At 37.5% G+C, this 19,579-nt stretch overlaps 1 protein-coding gene across 10 annotated transcripts in view; it reads right to left on the bottom strand.

The window, feature by feature from the left end:
• Positions 1-19,579, bottom strand: part of LOC105223964 (protein alan shepard) — a 591,866-nt gene that overhangs the window by 559,484 nt on the left and 12,803 nt on the right. For 6 of the 10 annotated variants that reach the window (XM_049458176.1, XM_049458179.1, XM_049458182.1 and 3 more), the window contains exon 1: positions 4,374-5,244. The exons of 3 other annotated variants lie outside the window; for them this stretch is intronic. The gene's annotated coding sequence lies outside the window, so the exon portion shown is untranslated. Of the gene's footprint in view, positions 1-4,373; positions 5,245-19,579 lie in introns of those variants that run through there. One more of the 10 variants, XM_049458181.1, reaches the window with a different exon arrangement.

The raw sequence follows: 19,579 nt of genomic DNA, 5'->3' as shown, positions 1-19,579 counted from the left end.
ACTTTTCAGAGAACCTATTCGAATAGAAGAGAAGAACAATCAGCCTAGCGCTCACTATAGATATTAGAGAAACCTCTTCTACGTGCCTTTATAGAGCTCATATTTTTGTATTTGACAACGTCTTAGAATTTCCGGCAAACCAAGAATACAAGCCTCCCGGCTGTCAAATAAAAACGAACGTGGCGCATACAACTATTCATAATGGCTAATGGGCGGCGCGAGTGTTTAGGAAGCAATGGGTAATACACGTAGCAATGGAGTTGACAAACGGGCCCATTTGCTGCCTCATGTAAAACTCTTTACTTTTTAGCTTTTCTTTCATTTTGCGCTGCCATTCTCGGCTCCGACAAAAATGCATTCACTGCACACTACTACTTCATTTACCGTTTACCAGCAGCGCGAAGTCAGCTATACCGCCTGTGACGCTATTATTTCCTGCCTCAACAGAGAACTCCTTGTTTCTATGTCTACAGCACTCGTTCACGCGTTCTCTACCCCGCGCCCGCCATTTGTATACAAGCATGCCGCTTTTCAGCTAATTACTTTGATGATTTCCGTTAATGCCATTTTTTGCCAATTATAATTATATCTCACAAGTATGTGGGAGTGAAGGGTACGTGTACAGCGCTTGTCATACGTGAGAGTGATGAAGCGAATTTTTGTATTTGACAACGTCTTAGAATTTCCGGCAAACCAAGCTGCCTGCCACTAACAGTTTGTCTTTGTCGCCGGCAACGCTACCTCGAATGGCAGTTTGAGGCTAACTTTTTTCTCTACTCCGTTGCATTTTTCCATTTTTTTTTTTTTGTGGGGTAATCGAAAATATTATTAAACGTAATTTTTACTTTCGACACTATTGACAAGAAGCAGATATCCTATTTCCTGAAGAAAAGGAAATTCAACTAGAATCATATATCAAAGCTTTTGAAAAAGGCAGCTAGCAACAACGCCTTCGACAATGACAATAGCCTACAAAAATGATCAAGAAATCAGTTGAACGGCATAAGGTCTTATGTGACATCGACCTATTCAACTAATGCATACAAAGTGAAAAGTCGCCATTTATGAAAATTACTTTGATGATTTTTTTTCTAATTTCACAACAAATTATCTAAGCATACATATGTGCTATAAGTAGTGTAATTGGTTAGTCCGTATCGAGGCGTTGCAACATCCATGAAAACGGCCGGAATTGTGAAGAACAACTAAATTAACAGATGATATTTACCTTGCAGAGCTACGATTGTACCGAATTAAAACCAAAGAGGACAATGATAATTTAACATATTCGTATGATTTTTTTTTTGTAATTTCTTTGTTCAAACAGAAGAACTCCGTGAAACATGTCTTTCAGTCGATCGAAAAAAGGAACTTCAAAATTCACTGAATACATCACAAGTCCGTAATTTGTTGGAGGACTGGAAACAACTACCTACTCGGAACAGATTGTAGCCTTTTTTAATGAAGAAGAGTATTATTTCTACCCGAATTTGCACTGCTATTGTGTTGAAAATGGTTGATAGCTGATTTTTGTCACTGAAACTCAAAACAATCCTATGCACGAGCATCAAACGTAAAACGTGATCGAGGAAATCATGCATTAGCCTATTCTGACATTCACGCTATTCAGACTATGGTGTTAAAGAGAAAGATGCTCAGTATGCTCTGTGGATACTTTCATCATGAATAGACTTACTAACGACAACGCTGACATTCTCGATTACCAAAATCAGAGTACGTAAACAAGTGGATAGAAAATGTGTTTCATTGAGAGAAGCCGATGAGGCTCATTATCTGGTTATGACATGCTACAAATAAACATCAGAATGGAAGCAAAGGTGAAACCAAAAAATCCGTTCAAGAACTGCCCTGCATCCCGAAAATGAAACTGTTTGGTGTCTTGTACGTGTGGAATCAATTCACGTTTTTTCCAAGCTGTTGGCGCAGTTACGGTGAATGGCGATCGCTATCGTTTCGAGAGAACATCAAAGTCAAAAATGGGAAGAACAACTTGTTGACATGGTTTTACACGATGCCTACATGCCACACAGCTCGCGATTCTATGGCCATTTTGAGAAAACTTGTGACCGAATAATATTAAAACCAAAAAATGCCCGTAAGTTTGGCCAACCAAGATTCACCAGATTTAAGTTTTTGTATTTTTTTCCGTCGTCTAAAACTACAGAAATCTTCAACTACTCCGTGAAGACACTTTTCCGAGTCGATCGAAGAGATCGAAAAAGTTGCCCAAAATTCACTGATGGAGCTGAAAAGTCAGCGCGGTCCCAAAATGTTGGTAATTCGTACATTTGTTTGTATGGAACGATTTTCAATAAAGAACGCGATGAGATTTTGCAAATATTTGTATTAACTAGCATTAGAAGATCTTGCTTTTGAGGTCTCAATAAAGGTTATCACATCTTAAAAAGGATTCGATTAGTCATCAAAATACTACAAAGAGACGCTATAATGCATTTACTTTCGGTGACTTAGCCAGACACAGTTAGCAAAATAGCGAAAATACGAGTATCTAAGTAATTTTCGAAGGATGCTTGTGCTGTTACGACAACAACAGTAAAAAGTTGATTACTATTATGGTCGACATGAGGCAGACTAACGCTTATATCCATGATCGTAGAGCAAGTTCCGAGTAGATTGTTCTCAAAAATTACTTTTTGTATGTGACTATACATTTTGAGATCTATAATTTTAAGATATATCTTTGGAAATCTTTGCCGGTGTAATGATACAATGATTTTTTACTGCTGTGATCCAATATGACCCGGACTATTCCATATATATGTATATATTTTTTGCCCTAGATTGGTAAACCTTTTATGTTAGCGTGAAGTTTCTCCATTTGTCCATTTGTGTGTATGTGGCAAAAGATTTTTTCCAATGCACTTTTTAGCATGTAAAAAGAATTGAAGAAGGGATTTCTTTGAAATTTTACACATATTTCCAATTCAATCTTGGCTTAAAAGTACTTTGGGGAGTCTAGGTTATCACGAACACAATTATTTCACAAAGCCTTCAGTGAAGTCGTAAAGTATTCAAAGTTGTCCATCCACCTCTGTTAATGACGATAATTCGGAAAGAGTAAAAAAAAGCGCTCGAAAATCGTTAGAAACAGAGAGATAAGAGAGGATCTCATGATCTTATAGATCGATTCAACACATTTTAGTTAATGTTTTGGGTATGAAGATCTTAAGATCTTATGGATCGACTCAATACATTTTGGTTAGTGTACATATTGGGTATGAAGCGTGTTAATGCTAGACTCGTCCATTAGAGGTCACAAAAGCAAAAAAGACAATCGGCCGTAGTGCAAACTTCATCTAATTCCTAGAGGTCGGAAGGGAGATGCATCATTACTGGTGACGAGACGTGGATGTATGAATATGACTTCAAAACTGTTCCACAATTTAGCGCCACAAACGAATCTATTAAAAATAGCTGAAGACTTAAAGGCTATTCCAGCAGAGGTTTATAACAAGTATATAGAAGATTAGATTAAGCATTAGTATGCTCTTATTGACTTCAATTGAGCTTATTTTTAAAACGATAATAAGAATTCCTATTAAAATATGTGAAATGTTTTTTTTTTCTTGACAATTCAGGTCAAAAACAAAGACGTCATGTTGAAAAGAAACTTATCTTAATTTAACATTGTTAAATGTAAAGCGACTGCAATATTTTATATGAAAATAACTTTTGTTTGTGTTTTATTATGACTCCTTTTTTATTCCATTTTTTCGTTGATTGCTCATAATAATAAAAAATTGATAAGCCAAAGTTAATTTGAGCAAAAAGTCTGACAAAGAATAAAACGAATTATGCACGAATAATATAAAAAAATGTACTATATACACACGTATATGTATGGGTATAAACATATCCTTGATTTTCTTCAATCTACCGAATGAATTTACTCAGTCTCTATGCTGCCTTCGAGGCATATAACTGTATTATTCGAAGTAAATAAAATAAGAAATAAAATTTTAGCCTTTTTCCTTGTTAAGGACTTGCCGTTAACCCTTTTTCACATGCCACTGAACAATGAACAATGCAAAGCAATGAAATGATAATGTGGCAGCGCCTCTTCCTCACTTAATATTATGAATAATTCGTGCATAAAATGACAAGGACACTGAAATACGCAGGATACAAGCAGTAAAGGGCAGGTCAGAAACGCAATTTTTCGTTTTTTTTTTTGGAAATTTTTAGGGGCTTTCATAGCCTTTTTACCGGGATTTTTTTCATTTTTTTCCATAAAAAATACAAGCATTCAAAACAACAAGCACTTTGCACCAGTCAAAAAAGAATCTGGAAACTGAAACTGAAACTGAAAGAGAAATACACACGACACTCACCACAACTGGTATGACACAGTAGACGCAAGGATGCCCAGCAGCAGCAGCAGCGGCAACAGTGGGCAAACCGTAAGCGTTCACACACAAATGATCCGTCTTAAAAATCTTCGTTGGCGGCGGCTGAGCCAATATCGATGACGATGAAGCCGCCAGCGATGCGGAGGAGCACGTGTACAGCAGCGGCTGCTGCTGTGGCTGTGATTGCGACAGTTGGTGTTGTTGTTGCGACGTTTGACGTGAAATCAAATTAGCAGAAGCAGCAGCAGAAACGGCGGTGGAGCGCTGTGACACCGCTTGTGTTTGCTGCACCTGCTGTTGTTGTTGACTCAAATAATCGAGTACGGGTGGTGTACCGATTGTTGTTGTTGTTGCTGCTGTTGTCGTTATTGACTCTAATGCGTTAGGTGTTGCTGCTGTGATGTCAGCAAAACTATTAGCGTGACTGGTGTCTGCTTCGTTGGTTGTGGCTGTTGCTGTTGTTGTCGCGTGTGTTGTTGCCACTGCCACAGATGACGGTTCCGTGTATGCCGTTAAATGGCTATTTGTTGTTGTTATTGGTGTTGCTGTTGCTGCTGCTGCCGCCGCTGCCGCTGCTCCTGCTGCCGCTGCTGCTGTTGGTGTAACTGCTGTTGCTACCGCTGTCGAGGCCTCTGCTGCGCCGTCTGCTGCTGCCGCTGTCGCTAGAATGAGCTGCTTATGTGGAATGGGGACTGGAGAGGGTTTCCTTTTTATTGACGCAATTTTAGTGCTTATTGATGGCACGTTGGCGGCAAAGATGGCTACGGTTGTGGGCTGGTAGTGCGGGGGATTGTGCGCCTTGTTGTTGTTTTTGCCAGATGTGCTATTAATTGTGACTGCCGTTAGGTTGTGTCGGATTTACAATTGTTATTTTATTGTGTTTGGCGATTTTCAATTCGCTTTTTATGCAATTTTATTGCTTTTTGAGTATATTGCTTTTGTTTTCGTTCGGAATTTCGGAATTCTTGTTATATTATTAACTTTTCACTTTAGCTGGAATTGTTGTTGGTAAGTGCTAGCGGTTATTTGCTCAACAAATTTTTGATTGGGTTTGGTATGCGTTGGCAAGGTATGGGTTTGTTGTTAATAATTTCGCTATGAAACTTTGTATCATAAATTTTTTTAGATTATACGAATCGAGCAACTTATTTTATATTGAGCAATTCGTTCACAGAAATTGCTTAATTCAGTGCGTCTATTTATTGGTCGTCACAAATGTGTGTAATTTTATATTCGGCAAAGTTTCAGAATTATTTCGGAATACATTCGGAGTGTTTTCGGAGTAGATTCGAAGTGCTTTCGGATTTGTTCTGAAACCTAATTTCTGACTGGATTTCACAAATTTACGAAACTGTAATTTAGCAAACTGCAAACAACAATTTAATTTCTTCACAACTTTTAATGAATTAGACACTTATAAACGCCAAAATATTCGTATATTTCGATATATAATTTTTGTACGTCAGTTTTAGTATATTTTTCCGATGTTTTTTTGGATAACGGTTGTACTCAGTATTCGGAGTAGTTTTCGGATTTTTCGGAGTATACTCGAACTTATTACGAAGTGTTCGGAGTAATTTTCGGATTTTATTCGAAATATTCAGAGTGTTATTGGCACTTTTTTCGAAGTATTCGAACTTTATTCGAAATTTGTTTTTTTGAAATCGCTTTAATATGTTAAATTTTCGGCGTATTTAGGAATATTTCGGAATATTTTAGTTTAATTTGTTGCACAATATTTCCTAGCAGCTCTCAATTCTGTATATTTTACCGCTAATTTTTGTTAGTAATCAATACATTCGTTTAACAACGTTACTTTTTTCGTTAGACTAAATTTTTGAATTTTCAAAATCCAAATCGTTATTCAAAATCTCACCAAACTTTAATCCACTTTTTAAAAGGTTTCAACTTTCCGCAAATCGTGTTTTCGTTGTATTGTTGGTGTAAATATTTCAAAACTAGATTTTTTAGATTTTCTTTTTCAAATATTTCTTTTAATTTAAGTACTTTTCGCAATCATTCTTACACTTACATCAAAATATTGAAATTTTGTTGCTTTTAAATAACTTTGCCACTTTTTCTGTTATTTGGTGTAAGTTTCAAAATCGCTTTTGGTAATTTAGTAAATTTTTACTGTTGTTTTTATAATTCTGTATATTTTTAAATACTCTGAGTTTTCGAAACTAGGTTTCTTATGAAATCTCAATATTGTTTTCACTTTTACCAGTAACTGTCAACCATAATCTATTTTTCAAACGAGTTTTTAAAATTTTTCGATATTTTTAATTTATTTCGAAAATAGTTTAGACCCGAAAACGGCTATTTGGTTGCTTTTTTCGAGTTTTCTTTATATCATATTGCTTTCGATAAACTTTTCTTTCTTTATTTACGATTTAAAACAAGTCTGGAGCAAAACTTCACCAACTTCTTTGACCTTTTTAAATCATTCCAAGTATGTGGTATATTTTTCGAAATTCTTATTTTGTATTGAGCAATTCTTTGGCTTTTTCTCAGCTTAATTAATTTAGTTACTTAAATTTTTTTATTACTTATTATTAGCCAGCTAAATATGAGCTGCTCCACTTATGACTTAAGACTCGTTTTATTCCAAGAAAAAACTACCAGCTTAAGTTTTTTAAATATTTCGAAATTTCTCCACTTCGTTAGTTGCTTTGGGTAAAATTTTTTTTTTAATATTTTGTTCAGTTTAAAGTTTTCAATAAATAATACTGTTCATTTGCTTAAAACACGCTTGCTCAAAACACTTATTTTTACTAATACTTATAGAGCTACAACAACAACAACACTAAGCAAAGCTAAGCTTACACTCTTCAGCAGCACCACAATTACATAAAAACACGAATAAATGAGTACAATAAACAGCTGTACGACGGAATTAATATGGCTAAGTACTTAATAACTTTAGTTTTGCTAATTAAAATTTTTTTAATTTAATTTTAATTAATTCTAATTTAATTTAATTCTTCGTTCTTATTTTTAATTTTTAATTATTCGCAATTAATTTTTAATTTTCCTTAATTTTTTAATTATTCGTAGTTTTTTAATTTTCCTTATTTTTTAATTATTCGTAGTTTTTTTAATTTTTCTTAATTTTTTAATTATTCATAATATTTTAATATTCCTTAATTTTTAAATTAATCGAATTTTTTAATTTTCCTTAATTTTTTAGTTATTCAGATTTTTTTTTAATTATTCGCCATTAAATTTTAGTTATTCGTAATTTCCTTAATTTTTTATTACTCGCAATTATTTTTAATTTTTCGTAACTTTATAATTATTTTTAATTTTACAATTATTAAAAATTATGAATATTAATTTTCTTTAATTTTTTAATTATGCGTAGTTATTTTTAATTTTTCCCAATTCTATAATTATTTTTAATTTTATTAATTATTCGTAATTATTTTAATTTTACTTAATTTTTTTAATTATTTAAATTTTTTAAACGTTTTATTTTAAATCTCAAAAAATTTATGTAACTTCTTCTTCTTTTTATTTTAATTATTTTGCACCTCAATTTTTATTTTTTATCTATTACTTTCTTCACAATCTTAGTTGTTGCACATAAATGGACAATTAATTCACACTGACCGCTTGCCGCAGGAACAACGTACACTAAATTTCAAGCGTTTTCTTTCACTTTTTTGTAAGTTATTCAAACGCAGACACGGATATCCGCTGGTGGCTCACTACTGGCGGTGCACTGAGGCGTATACGTAACCTCGCGGCGCTGCTACGCTGCACTAAATGTCTATGCCGCAACTAACATATGTTATTGGGAAAAACTTCGCGCTCACACACACACACACAAGCACAGGTAAACACTTTATATGTTTTATAAACGTTTCCAGTCAATCGCGCACTGATGCGTTGGCGTGTTGTTGTTTTATTGCTTGGTTCGCTGCCTGCTTGGTTGCTTAGCTGAATGTCTGACTGACTGGTGCGCTGCCACTGACTATCACTGGGCTGGCGTGCGCTTTTGTAGCAATAAATTTTCTTTTATGCACACACACATATACACACAGTTCGACTACCGGCGGTGTTTGGACACACACGTATAACGGCGTAGACGGCCGTTAGCGAAGCAAGCGCGTACAATATGGACGCTGAAACACGGCGTAATCAGCGTGTAGTGTTTTTTAGGAAATTACAAAGATTCACTTGGCGTGTTGGTGTGTATATGTAAATATGTTTGTATGTATTTTTGAATATTTTGAGTTGTTTTTGTATATAATATAGTTATATATATATTCAGTGTGTAGAACGCGCGCGTTTGCCGTGGCTACGAGTGCCTGCTGTATTTAACTTGCTTTTAGTGCTTTTCGCACCTATTTTCTTTGCCATACAATGCAGTACGGTTAGCAAACGCTTTAACTACGTCTTCAGCGACGCTCAATACAAAGCACTTGTCTGCGATTGCGATTTTCTGTACTTTTTCGCTTGTTTTTGTGCAAAACACTCCAGTTATAATACGATTCGATTGCTTTCGTTTTGTGTTGGCTGCTCAAGCTCCAGCTTGCTGCTCACTTTGGCGTTGCTGTGACGGCGGTAACTTTGTTTTTCGAATATTTATTTATTTTTTCTTTTATTTCTTTGCTTTTCTTTTAGTTACTTTCCTTGTTTTCCCTTTTCTTTTATTTATTTTCGCTTATTTTTCGAACTAATAATTTTACCGTTATTTTATATTTTTTTTAACGCAAATTTTTCGCTTGAATTTAGCTTGACGCGCACTTGGTAAACGCTTTACAGCTGATGCTGACTGCTAACGGCGTTTGGTAGAGCTGCTGCTGGTTAACTGGATGCTGATTGCTGCCGCTAACTGCTGACTGCTAACTTCGACTGGCGTTGGCCGGCACAATTGAACTTCTAAATGTGGCGGCGGCCTTTGAATATGGACGACGGCGGCTGCTGCACTCGGCTTCGTGCGCACCAAACGGCTAAGCTCGTAGAAGTCGTTAGGCGGTGCTGTTGTTGTTGTTGTTGTATTTATTGTTATTGTAGCGTTTATAACAGAGCAAGGAATCGTTTACGCGAAATTCACTCGTTGAAACGAAGTGAAATGGCAGACAAAAGAATGCCTTAAATATATAAATATGTCTATATATATACATGACAGTACTCCTATATATGTATATGTACATGTATGTATGTGTGTATACATGTATGTGTCTGTGGACGCTGTGTATTATTCGTTTATACGTACGTGTGTGTCTGTCTGTCATTTCGTTCCTGCAAAAATGGCGTTTCATTTCCGTTTGTCTACTCGCTACTTTACGTACGAGTGCTCAAAAGCCGCTCAATACATATTTACATATCAACAACTCGCTCGTTTTTGTGCGCCTTCGTCGCTCAGCTAACCACTCTGTAGCCGAACGCCGAACGCTTTCTGAGTTTCGCATTGTGCAAGGTTGGACACGGCCGTTACGCCAACAAAACTCTTTAGACAGAAAACAGAGTACGGTTAGTGGAGGCAGTTCGTCGCTTCGGTCGCTCGGTTAGTCGGTCGGTATTTCAGCAACGTCGGCTGAGGGCTGTTGTGAACACATACAATTAGATTTATATAGCAACACAAACAGCAAACATACATAAATATATATATATATATATATATACATATATACATATATACATATATACGAGCGTTTATGCATTGTGCTTAAATCTGTATTCGTGACGCTCGGCTTTGCAGCGCCAAAAATGCCCAAACTCAACAGTTATAAAGTTTGCAGCGTCACAAACAACAACACATAGAGTAAGCATGTCCCTACCACCCACCAAATCGCCCACTCATTTTCCTACCACATTTATGTTGCTTTTGTTGTTTCGCTGCCGTGTCGTGCAGCTTGCAGCCGACGCCTCTGCCGCCTTGTAATAGCATCGTAATTTCGTGTATTTGCCGGCATATTCTGCACAAGCCGAAGTTACTATAGACATGCGCAACAAAAACAACAACAACAAACGCATTTATACAACAAACATTGCAAGCATGCAACATCATTTCACTTGCCGACGACGCTTCACAGCAACTTTATCGACTTTTCTTTTATTACACACTTGGGATTTTATGGTTGAGCATTTCAGTATGGATGTGTGTATGTATGTATGTGTGTCTAGTTGTAATAACAGAAAGTTGCGCAGAGAGTATGCGCGGCGAGTGCTCAGTGAGTAAATACGGCGTTAGCAATGAAATATTGACAGAGGTTCATATGTACAATATGTATGTATGTATATAAGTAAATTTCTGTATATAAGCAAAAGTATATACTACATACATGCATAGAAAATAAAATTTTGCGCTCAATTTTATCGGAAGATATTGCCATACGGCTTTGGAAGACAGCTTTAGCAGTGCATACAAGCCTTAGAAGTCTATATCTTGTTCCATATTTTTTTATATATTGTAGAAGTGCTTTTATATAAGCTTATATATGCAACGTTTAGTTAAATATATAAACAATTCACGTTTAGCGCCATTTTGCCAGCTTCTCTTCACATCCATACTTCCACTTTTACTCATGTACGCGCACACCTAACACCCACATCATCTTTTGTAGACATAGTTATATCCATATTTATTATATCTACATACATATATACACATATTTGAATATATAATATACATAGGTACAAATATTTCACTCCTTTTTTTATTTTTGAGCAACGCGCTTGCGTTCTTTCAAGCCGGAAATACTGTTTGTTATTCAAAAATTGAATGCATTTTTGCCAGTGCTTGGCTGTTGCCACATAAATGCATATTTATATACATATGCATATAATAGTTATATATTTTTAATCTAAGCAGCTGATGCCCACATGCGTACGCCATGCTCATCATGTCTGCAAAAATACAAACGCATTCTTACCGAATGCTCTCGACTTTTGCCGATTGGTTGCAGCCAACTCAGAGAGTGTGGTGAATTTCGCTATAATGAAATGCACTGTGCGAGAGTATATTTTTTACACACGAATACAATACTATCGTCATGAATAGCATGCACTTCTCTTAGTTGTGGTTAAATGAAAGCTTTGTTCAGCGAGCTTTTAGCTCTTAAATTTTTAGTTGAGCTTATAAATAAGAACATTGTGTAAATCAGAGAGCACACTACAAAAAATTTGGCATCCAGAAAAAAGTTTTGCTGGATCCCAAAGAATTCTGGAAAAGTGGCATACACTTTGGACCATGTAAACTTTTAAGACCTTATGGAATTTTTTGAACTTGTTCAGAACCGATTGGATGATTTTTCAAAGTCTATTACTTATATTGGACATATTTATATAACTTTAAACATATTTGTAATTACTACTGGGATTTAATTATGTGAGATGGGGAATGGGGAAGTGGATTTCACGCACAATTTTCTAATTAATTTCACTGCTTTTTCGAGTCTGAGACTAACATTCGCACTCCAAATAGTCGTAATGAAAATATTTTTCATCAAAATAGTCTCGTCGTTTTCAGTCAGCTGTTTGTACAAAACGAGGAGCAGTCATCGCATACACGACTTAGCTCCCACGTCACTTTTTACAGTCATAACGTGGAAGTCGTAGATAATTTAGATCTAGAAATTCAAAGCAGAATAACTTTTGGCAACAGGTGCTTCGAAATATGTAGGCAATTGAGATATAAAGTCCTCACTCGTTGAACAAAGACCAAACTCCAGAAGTCACTCATTATTCCCGTCCTCCTATATGGTCCGGAGGCATGAACAATGATATCATCTGATGAATTGGCCTTAGGAGAGTTCGAAAAAAGAGTTTGAGGAAGATTTATGGTCCTTTGCGAATTGGCAACAGCGAGTACTACAGTCGATTTAACGATGAGCTGTAGGAGACATACGACGATATTGATATAGTTCAGTGAATATAGAGACAACAGCTGGCTGGCTAGGTCATGTCATCCGATTAGAAGAAAATGGTCGAGCTCTGAAAGTAATCAATGCATTACTCGCCAAGGGAAGCAGAGAAAGAGGAATACCTCCAATCCGTTGGAAAGAACAGGTGAAGATGGACCTGGCTACACTTGAAATCTCCAATTGGCACTAAAAAGCGGAAAGAAAGAACGCTTGGCGCGCTGTTGTAAACTCGACTATAACCGCGAATGCGGTGGCTCTGTCAATAAAGAAGAAGAAGAATATTTGGATAAAATGGAAGCGTTCGAGCCGGAGTTTAACAACCAACTTTGGCAGCTGTGAACGCTGGTTATTTGTGATTACCAAAACTCCACCAGATCCTTATAGATCGTTGAAGAGTTTTGGGCTTACCACAAATTTATTAAGACGGATAATACGAACTCCAACAACTTTGTCAAGTGTGCCGAAGACGCGTCCACCGAGATGTTTCAACCTCAGTCTGGTGTAAGCTGGACATTATTATACAATGCCCCTTCAGAACACTCTACCATTCCGCCACTATGAACTTAAGAGCGAGTAGTTCATAGAAGCTCTTGCCTTACACTCCATAGATCCAAAACTAGAATGTAAGAGTACAGCGAATCGACTCACTGCTTATGTGATCATAATAATGATCAGCTTTGCCGTTTTAAATGATACCGCTATGACCAAGCACCCAAACAAGTCGGACGACAAAGTCGAACACTTCATGACTAGTCTTGAGTGCACTGTCGGCGAGTTCAAGGCCAATACCGACGATCTGCTATCGTATGGTAGTTTATGCATACCTCCCTGAAACATGCTGCACTTGGGTGCAGTAAGTCTATTGCTAACTTGATGGCAGCCAACTCTGCTTCTAAGACACTTCAGTTGTCTAGTAGCTTGAAACTAGAGTTGATGAAAAGGTGCCGATTGATGACTCTCCCTTTTCTCCTAAACTCCCTTGATATAACATATTTTCCCTGGATTTTTTTTATATTCGTAGAAGGTTTAGTCTCTGTTTGTTTACGAGACGAAAGATTTGTCTGGCGATTTTCAACAATAAAGGGAAACATTTGTTTCCTGCAAATTTTTTTGCTTCTAAAGCAATGACAACTACTTAATCTTTGAAAGGGTTCAGAAGTATTTTGAGGATTCTAATTGATCACGAACATAAGTATTTGAGGGGTTCAAAGCACACAGTGAAGGTATGAAGTCACCGAAACCTTATCTCATGCAAATCATCCATCCACCTCCGATGATAACACCGAAAAAGTAAAAGCCTCAAAATCTTCGTGTACGCATCAGAGAGATAGCAGAGGATCTCAACATTTCTTGTGGATCGACTCAACTCATTTTGGTTAATTTTGAGAGTAAGAAGCGTGTCTGCGCTAGACTCGTACTGGTGCTGAGACCTGCTTTATGAAAATGGCCTGAAAGCTACACCAAAAATGAGCTGAAACTAAAATTCGCTGAAGCCACTGAATGTCATCCCAGACGTGGATTATTTATAACAAATGTATGGAAAATTATACTAAGTATTGGATACGTGTAAAAGGTGATCCATTTCAAGGTTCACTCCTTTTTTCTACAAAAAACACATATGTAAACTTCAAGTTTAATGGAGAACGTTTATTATCATTCGAAAGGCATTCTTGGCATTTATTTTTTGACGATTATCTCTTTTAAATAACGGCCGCAGCTAAGTCTCAGATGGTCCATCCATTGAATCTAATTTTCAATAACTCTATTGAGCATTTCGACTGGTAACTGCCTCTAAGGCCTGAATCGTAGCAAATGCGGCAATTTTACTTGTTTACATACCCAATGAACCAGAAAATGCCTCAATCGCTGAACAAAATTTGGCTCGGGTTGGGACTTTTGATGAACTCACAGAGCGAAGCGATGTCGCTTGGGAAGGTCGAGCGGCTTCAGTTCTTGCACAAGCTGTACGCTTTCAATTTAAGATCTCGACGAAAAATGCGCCAAGTACGAGTTTCCATGGTATTCATGTACACTCTCAGCTATGGCTGTTATATTTTTTTCACTGTGTGCTGGACGTGGTCTATTTGGTCGAAAATTATCCAATAATGAATACTGAGACCAACCTAATGGTAATAAAAATTTTGTCAGGCTTGGCCAAAATTCATCAGACGGTACATGCACATCTAGAAGATGATTTTGATTTCGGTTACTTCCAATAACCAAATATATTGAGAACGGAACCGAAAATGTGACAAAGGTCTTTAAACTCAACAGAGTTTCCTAAACCTAGCTTAACTACATCTTATGCCTCTTGAACTGCCGCTACAAGAAGAATCCTAAAGTGATGCAGTTATGTTATTCACATATGTCCAAGGATCTCTAATCTAGCTAGCTAGTTTTCTGATAACTTGATATAAGTATCGCCTACAACTCTCCAAACAAGACTGATGTAACATTATTTCTCCCAGTGTGCACTATTTTTAGTACTGGCTCGAAATCAGTTGCTTATTTTTACACTAAAAATCTGTTTTTGATTGTTTTCTTTATTTCCTAAAAACATACATGCAAACACACTTACCTATAAACACATATGTAGATGTGCTCAGTTACCTTTGGGCAACATGGCATCAATCAATTAGCTTTATTAAAATGTGGTCACACGCGATGATATCTATGAACGTGCTGTGCTATTTACACGGGAATATGGGAATGCGTGTTTGTATGTGTGGGTGTGTGGATGTGTATCTTAACTAATGCAAAATATGGCAAGGTAAAGTCAAAAACCGCTTTAAGGCACTGAAGTGCAATATATTGAGCAATAATGGTAAAAGCAAGTTACACATTTACTTAGGCAACGACAAAGAGGATAGCGGGCGGGCGGACGCTACAACTTGTGGCGCACACAAAAGTACCATAATGCCAAGATATGCCCCGGAGGCAACAACTCGACCAGAAAAGGAAACTTGGGACTATCGAGTGCTAAAAAATCAAATATTTAATTCGCAAATAAATAACAGTACACAAAAATATTTATTGTAAACATTTGTATAGCAGTGAGTGTATGTGTATATGTGTCTGTGTGTGGCTGAGAGCATTGCAGTGGCACTTTGCAAGTACGGAAATAGATGCAAGAGCATGTATATAAATATGTGCGTCGATTTATAGCAACAATCCTATTTATTTTCTTGCTCGTTACTCGTGAATTTGTGGCCAATGCTATCTGTTTGAGGCAGTCTTTGCTTTATGGTCAGACAATTAGTAATTATAAGTGAATGTACGAGCGGTAAGTACCCGCAGCAGCTACTCCACGCCAGTGAAAGAAAGAAAGGAAAACTACAACAAAAGCAAAAACAAAACAAAAAACACAAACAACAAAAATAGTAATAATAAATAGTAAGTAGCAATGCAAAAAGTATTAAAACAAACCGAATTCGATGCAACTTAACGGCATAAAGTATTCAGTGGCAGTGCAGAAGCACTGCGGCGGCAGCAAACAGTACAGGCGTACATGCTGTTGTTGCTGTAGTTGCAGTAGTAATAGCAGCCCAGGCAGTCATCTGCTGACCGACCAACGGAAGCACTCAACCGCGCAACCGCGCTACCAAAACAATCAAGTAAACTGTAGACGAAAGTTTTTGTGAAATTTCATGCTAAAGCACTTTCGCACACGCAGGCACACTCACTTACAGGCAGTTAAACAGCGCTGCTGCCGCAGGGAACCCTGCAGGAATGTGTTGCTCTGATAATGCATTTTTTTGAACAAAACGTGTAACTGGTTGGAAATTGGTAAGAAAGTGAACAAAAGCCTCAGTTTTTAACTCATACAGGGTGTATTTTAAGAGCTATGGATTTCTCTGGTTTTTATCGGAAAATCGTCATCTTCGGTTTTTTCAAGTATGGCTAATCCTGAAGTGACCTAAAGACATTCGGCGGTTTCGACTTTATTCTTACTTATTGCACGAAGACTGCTATATGTAGACCATTGTGAAGTAGCAAAGAAGAACACCTGCGTTCGAACCTATGAATTAGGTATGTCTGAAGGAATGCGCTAACAAGTGTTTAAATCTTGACCTCCCAAAAGCGGTACAGTCAAGAAGAAAGTGTTGAGTTGTTTCCACGTCATTTTCATCCATACAGCTTCTACAGATGGCGTTTGATAAGGTTCCCAACCTTACTGCATGAACGCCAAGAAGGCAATGGCCTGTTAAAAGTCCCACAACTACGAGAGGCCAGCCCTACTGTGGGCAAAGAGATCACTAGATATCTTGCGACCGATCTTGAGCCGAAAAGCTTTTCGACAGCGCATCTACCGATGGTGGCCCAGCGCCGGCCAAGCTTCCGCGAAGCCTAGCTATTTAGTTGTAGAACACAAGAGGGTACGGAAGCACCGATCCGCTCCCATCCTACCAACAACTGTTACAGGGTACCTTTCCTTGCTTTCTCATCAGTCTTGCAATTTCCTGCGTTTCTACTACGGCTTGGCACCTATATCAGCCTTATCACAAAGGCACTCGTTGTTATTGATAGCGAGGTTAGGCACTCCTCGATCAACCCTGAACGCGCGAGTTCAAGGCTAGTATCGTCGCTCTGCTATCTGAGTGAATGGTCACTTCTCTGATGGAGGTTGCCCTCCGCAGCAGTAGATCTACTGCTACCCTTACGGCCACAACCTCAGCTTGAAAGACACTGCAATAGTCTGGAAGTCTGAAGTTGCAGTTGATAGAGAGCTCCTGAGAGTACACCCTCCACCAACCTTCCCGCTAATCTTTGACCCATCCGTAAAGAAGCTCACTTCTCCTCTCTTCTAATGGTCTCTTTCCAACCAAAACTCCCTCGTCGATATGTGGTTTGGCGACTCCATAATCCAAGTGATCCGGTATGAAGTCAAAGTGTGCGAGAATATCCCATTGCTTAGATACGTGTTCTATTATGTTCTGATCAACTTTTGAAAAAAGTTTCTCTGAAGAACCTGATTTTGATCAGATTGTTTATAGCTGTCACACCCTACTATCCTATAGCGGTCCGCTATTGACGGTTCTTCTTAGAGAAAGGGACTAGTTTACGTCTATACATACAGACAGGGCTAAATCGTCGCAACTAACTGCAGATTGTTTTTCCGAGCTCCTTTTCTGCCTGTTACAAGCTTTGTGATTTTCGAATTTTCCTGCAGGGTTTACTCCAAAAGAAATTCATACATACATACATACCCAAACATAAGACTACCGTACTTAAAAGCGAACAAGTACAACAGGAAACGTTATATTGTAACTGTGATTGCTACGTTCTCCTCAATATGATAGAGGCGACTATCGAGCTTTTGCAACGAGCCAGTGGAACCCTATCGAACAGCAGATCAGACAGCAGCATTTGCGACAAGTCAAAAGGAAAAGTAAAAAAGCAAGTAACAAGAGGCGACCAAGCAACAAACTTGCTACTACTAAGTAAGTTTCGAGTAACGACAAACAATTGCATTTCTTCTGAGTCGAGTGCGCCTAGAGCCCCTACGCTGTTGAGCTGAGCAGTCGCTATACGAATGCCCTCGACATTGCAATCAAATTGCTCAAGTATGCCACTGATAGGGGCTGCAAAAAGCAACAGTGTGGTGTACAACCAAACAACCGTGGGGCATAGAGATATTGTGCATTCCTCTTCCTCCTCCCGCTATAGGTGCTGGTATTTCAGTTAACTGTGATTGGAACGCGGCGCCGACATTAAATGCCTAAATAGAGTGGAGTAAGCGATGAGTGGTCAGTTCCGAACCGCAATAACGGCATTCCTACTTTCAAATCTAAATTTACGTAAATACTGGGCTCCGTATCAAATTCTAAAATATTCATATAGTGTGCATACTTCTAGATAGGTGTCTGGATAGACACTGTTTAGTAGACGTAATGTTTGGTTATCGGAATTTTTGGGTACCGAGTAAAAGCTTGAAATATTATATGTACCTAAATCACTCCATGCCCTGGAGTGAGTGCTTAACAGCTCACTCAGCAACGAAAGCTGTCACTTAGCATTCTTCGTAGAACCTTTGTAATAAAGAGTAATACTCAACTGTCGGTAAAAACTTTCAAAATATACCTCTTATATAAGTATGTTACCTTTGGAATTACCAAATTAAAAGTTGAGAAATTACACTTCTAGCCCTTGAGGAGAACATAGCTTATAACTCATGCCCTTGAGATCACTTGCAGATCTCTTGGTCCAGTGAAAGTCCTTACTACTGATTTTCAATGCTTCTGTTGCTCCTGTAGCAGCTGGTGAGTGGAGAGTTTTAGGAATCGCGGGTCTGTTCCGACTAAGTAGACTCAACTGTTGGGGAAATGGATACTGAAAGATCAAGCAGAAAACTTTTCCAAGTAAATAACACATATTTCAGAAAATATTGTGGAAATGACATTGGACAATACCAAAAGCTTCGCCAGGATCGGGAAAGACCTCCCCGAGTCGTTCGATACCAAACTTGGTTTCCGCCAAGGTGACTACCTATATCAATCTACTCCTGGAGAAAATAATTCGAGCTGCAGATCGGAATAGTGAGGGTACATTCTTCTATAAGAGTGTACAACTGTTGAACAATGAAGCGAAGCAAATGGGTCAGGTAGTGAACGAGGGCAAGGTAAAATATATTATTTTTTTTTCAAAAACATTTTACAAATTTTGAAAAATACCCAAATCTCGAGGTAAAATATAAAAATGCTTAAAAATTGGAGAACTTTACGAAAAGCCTTAAGAGGTACCTAATATAGTATTTAGGTTGACGGATTAGTGAGAATAGGTGTAGAAAATATTCCTTAACATAAATTTTTTCAAAGAAATTTTTCATCCTTTACAGGCAGGCGATTAAGTAAATTTTAGCAAAGGCCAGATCGCCAAGGGTACTCTATATTTCAATTATAGATATGGTTGAATTCGTACCCTGATGTTCAAATACCTATGTATGTATATACAAATTTAGTTATTAGTAAAATATTATACCGTCATGTACTATGCATACACATATACATATATAATACATGGTAAAAACAACAACAAAAGAAAGTATAAATAAAGATTGAAGCGTGAAAGTACGACATTCATGTCGAAGACGTGACTTGAATCTTTAAGTAAATATAACAGAGAAAGAACGTTAACTTCGCATACACCGCAGTCATAATACCCTCAACAGGAGCATTTTTTCTAGTAACCATATGTAAAAGGTCCTCAGCCGGACACACAGATAACGCTACTAGAAATAGATCCATATGATTTTTCGTCAAACCTAACCATCAAAAGGCGCGTCCATAAATCTAACAGCTGTCGGAACATTAGTTT

The sequence above is a fragment of the Bactrocera dorsalis genome, chromosome 5 (genome assembly GCF_023373825.1).
Source record: "Bactrocera dorsalis isolate Fly_Bdor chromosome 5, ASM2337382v1, whole genome shotgun sequence".
NCBI classification, from domain to species: Eukaryota; Metazoa; Arthropoda; class Insecta; order Diptera; family Tephritidae; genus Bactrocera; species Bactrocera dorsalis.
The sequence above is the reverse complement of the archived record's forward strand: the minus strand, read 5'-3'. Positions and strand labels throughout refer to the sequence as shown.